Source organism: Tachysurus vachellii, chromosome 6 (genome assembly GCF_030014155.1).
Source record: "Tachysurus vachellii isolate PV-2020 chromosome 6, HZAU_Pvac_v1, whole genome shotgun sequence".
Taxonomy (NCBI): domain Eukaryota; kingdom Metazoa; phylum Chordata; class Actinopteri; order Siluriformes; family Bagridae; genus Tachysurus; species Tachysurus vachellii.
The window spans coordinates 9,471,355-9,475,800 of record NC_083465.1 but is presented as its reverse complement, the minus strand read 5'-3'; positions in this window follow the sequence as shown (position 1 = coordinate 9,475,800).

The window sequence follows — 4,446 nt, the reverse complement described above, 5'->3', positions numbered from 1 at the left end:
TTATTTTAATTGGTTTCTTTTTCTTGAGAAAAAATAATCATTAGTTCTCATAACACAGCATCTAATTCAGTCTGTGGAATCAATAGTGTGTCTTCTGATGCTTTCATTTATCAGCTCAAAACAAGATGTGTCCTCCGGTCAAAGGCCAGACAACACAGCATGCTAGAAAAAAATCATCAATAATCATAAAATGTCAGGGTGAAGGAGAAATAATAAAAAGGAGGGGGAAAAAAATCCAAACACCTCTTTTCATTGAAAGACAGGATTCTCAGAGAGCATTGTTCTTGTCAAATGCCATGTGTTTGGTAGCCTGTCGGTATGTTGCTAACAGCAGAAAGCAAAACTTTACATTGGTTGTGTTTCAGTGGTTTGAGAACCTGATATTTATGCAAAAAAATACAGTTTAAATTCTGCCTTGTGGATAACGTGGGAAGCTTTTCTATAAAACTGTGTACATGTCTCATGCTCATTTCCATTTAGAAAAAAAATGACATTTTTATGTCCAGTTTATCCATAGACATCTAAAAGGTCATTTGACTTATTCCATTAGGGGAACCTTTAAAGATTCTACTGTACATAGAGTCCTGGCAGAGAAGACCTTCCTTTCAGCAAAGCTTCCACAGCGATACTCTTCTGGAAAAGATGAGTGGACAGAGTCTCATGAGTTTACTGAGTCAAAGCACCTGTGTCTCCTTAGACTTAATATACTGTATATATGGTATGTGTTACCACAGTGCACTGTTTGGATTCTAATCTCTTAGGGAGCTTTTCGACTGAAAAATTTATAATGTGAATGCTGGCATGTGAAGCAGGAAGAACACTGAGGTACTGAACCTGAGATTACCTGTAGGAAGTGGTGTTGCACTGGAACTCTGCTGCAGGTCCCATGAACTTGTGACTATAGAGAACACATGCACAGAGGGAACTGGTAGGTCAGTGGGTAAGATGTTGGACCACTAATCAGAAGGTTGTGAGTTTGAATCTCAGGGCCTTCAAGCTAGCACTCCTGGGCCCCTGAACAAGGCCTTTAACCCTCAATTGCTCAGCTGTATAAATGAGATAAATGTAAGTTGTAAGGCTTGTAAGATGGTGTAAGATGAATGCAAATGCAGCAGGTTTCAGTAGAATCAAGCGAGTCTGAAACCTGCTGCATGTGTAAGATGAATGCAAATGCAGCAGGTTTCAGTAGAATCAAGCGAGTCTGAAACCACACCAGTGCTGTGGGTTAACACTGTTAACTGTGTTTATGTTGCTTATCTGGGGAAACCCTAATAGAAATGATGTAGAACTGCTGCTATAGGTAACATATAAAGACATTTTACATTTACATTTCTGTCATTTAGCAGACACCCTTATCCAGAGTGACTTACAATTTATTTCAATTTATACAACTGAGCAATTGAGGGTTAAGGGCCTTGCTCAGTGGCCCAGCAGTGGCAGCTTGGTGGACCTGGGATTCAAACTCATGACCTCCTGATCAGTAGTCCAACACCTTAATAGATCTAACCACTTAATAGACTACCATGATCTTAATAGAAAAGGTAACAAACTGAATATCAACTACTCAAAGATCAACTTGAGACACCTTTTTTTTTTAAATAAAAGGGTACTTGAAACCTCTGATATGTGCAAATAATATAATGTAATCCTCAACTTGTCACAATGACTGGTCTGAATGTGCACCTTTTAGAAAAAAGGTTTCTCACCTTCTGGGGGAATCCTTATGTATAAAACATGTTAACACTCTGTCAAAGATCCCCTTGGGAAAGCTTGTTTTCAAGCAGTGTAATCCTCTTCTGTATGTTTTTGCCTTGAGATCTCTGTAACGTTTCATTATGTGTGCGTGACTGTTACTGTATGATATCTAACAGAAAAACTCTAAATGACCATTTATTAAAACATGGAAGCTGTTTATTTACATTAATTATTTCCAACCTTATATAACAAACATAAAAAAAATAGCTATATTGTCTATTACATTTAGAACCTGAATATAGTTTGATTAATTGTTTTTATTTTCAGTTGGCACTGAAACACAGGATATCTCCTTATTAAATAAACCACAAAGTAAGTAGTTAGCTCTCTAATTTATATTTATCTAATGCAATTAAATTCCATTTTATTTTATTTCTACAGATATTGTGGATATTGTTATAATCTTTAAAGAAGGAGCTTAAAAGAAACTAAATTCAGGATATAAATTATATATTTGAAATGTATTCCTAATGAGCAGAGGTGAAGGTAGCAAGGAAAAACTCCCTGAGATATGAGGAAGAAACCCAGACTCCGAAGGAAACTCATCCTCATCTAGGTGACGGCAGCGAGTGTCATTATAAATAATTTCCCTTCTAAATCCGTGTACTGTATGATCAAAAAGTGAAACTGCGTAATGAGGAATGTCATTCTAGTTTTAACATGAACGTTATCTTGTTGAAAGATCTGATCATTTGGGGTGTTTATAATGCTTTTCTACTATACTAACATGTTCCTAAGATTTTTTATTGACCTTGATATAATACTCCATAGCAAATAAACAACAGACCAGTTCACATTTATCTGAGAGTTTTGAATAATTACAGTGGTTTGTCCCTGCAGTGTTGAAGACTGGATATTGGGACCCTACCAGCAGATGGTGCACTAACGCTGGTGCTTTTTGGGGTGGTAAGAATGTTACTGCTAAAGTTTTGTAAAACTTTTAGACACATTTATGAAACTGCATGAAGCTATGCATATACAGTATGCAGATTTTTGTGTCAAAGTGATTATTTATGTTTCATTGAGGGGAGAATTTTTTCAACAGTATTCTGGATCTCTCTTCAAGCATCCATGGCGTCATTCCCACAGACCACGTTTTTATGATTTTATGAATGAAGCAATTACTACATAAGACAATCCGGCATGATTTTCGCATTCTGCCATGTAGCCAGTGCATTTTCTTCTTTCTGAGGAAGAAGCCTCATTTGCAAGTATAATAGCTTTAGTGTGTTTGCTGCAAGCATCATGTTATCCCGTTAATTATTAAAATAATGGGTGATATGGTTCTTCATTAATCACTGTTGCGAATAATTAGCACGCAAGATGCAGCCCAGGAAAAAATACGCAGAGCCTGTTGAAATCAACCTGTTGCATGATTTCTCGTATTGAGGAAAACATACTTTGCTGTGTTTCGGATGTAAATATCTTATGTGGTACAGCAGTGTAGTGAAATACTGCTTCACAGGTTTTACACACTTGTAAAATTTGCTCACGTGAAACATGTAGAAAGAAAGAGAAAGAAAGAAAGAAAGAGAGGTGCTTGTGAGAATCTGGACAGGATCTGGTTCAGGACCTCCTCATTGTACCCTCATGCTTGGCAGTACTCTCCAGAACCCCTAGTTCCCCATGCGTCATTCACAGGAAAAGAATACAATATTGTCTTCGGTCAGGCTTGATGTTAGGCAGACTGTAGCGAGAGGGCAGAGAGGAGGGCTCACAGAGACGGGGTAATGAACAACTGAGCAGAATCTTAAAGCCTTAAACTCTTTGTTTCTCTCACTTTATGGTCACTTACTGTGGAGATTCATATTCAAATAGACCGGGGCTGTGAATTGACTGTTCACACATTCACAGTCGTATACTCACCTCCACCCATCAGCCCCTCTTGATAAAAAGAACACCCCCCATGAGTAGAGCTAATTAGAATGAAGGTTACAATTTAAAAAGAAAGCATCTCAATCCAATAGTCACTCATGCATTAAGCCCAGTTTTTTTTTGTCAGCTCTTGAATGCCGAGGTGCCAAGCTTGAAAAAAAGGGTGGCTGGTGGAGGTTTGAATATAAGACCTGTGTTTGACACCAGCTCTCTCATGAATAAATAGTCACACCCAAGATCCCAAGTTAGACAAGTGTTTTTTTCTAGAACTATAAGTTAGTAAAGTTTTTAGTCTACAGATTTTAGTCAGATCTTGGATGACCTCATCGGAAAGTCATTCTCTGTGGAATATGTGTCATGTGAGGGAAAGCGCAGTAATGTTTTGGACATGCGTCAGTGAATAGATGAAAAAAACTCAGTGTAATCTGTAGCCTATGCAGCCCCATGAGCGCTCTTCAATAACATGCTGGGAAGAAAAACACAACAAGCTGAAGGAAATGTGCTTTGATGCCTGCATTCTTTGCTTGCAAGTCAATTTTCCAATACACCTCCTAACAGATGTGTTGCTCATGGATCCACAGACAATATAGATCCATTAGCGCATGTTGTCTTACAGCCTTGACAACTGAGCCATCCAGTCAATCTAGAACTCACAGGTGTGTCTGTATATATATATATATATATATATATATATATATATATATATATATATATATATATATATATATATATATATATATATATATGGTGAGAGAGAGAGAGAGAGAGAGAGAGAGAGAGAGAGAATATAGGTGAGGAGGTCACCACTTCTGATAC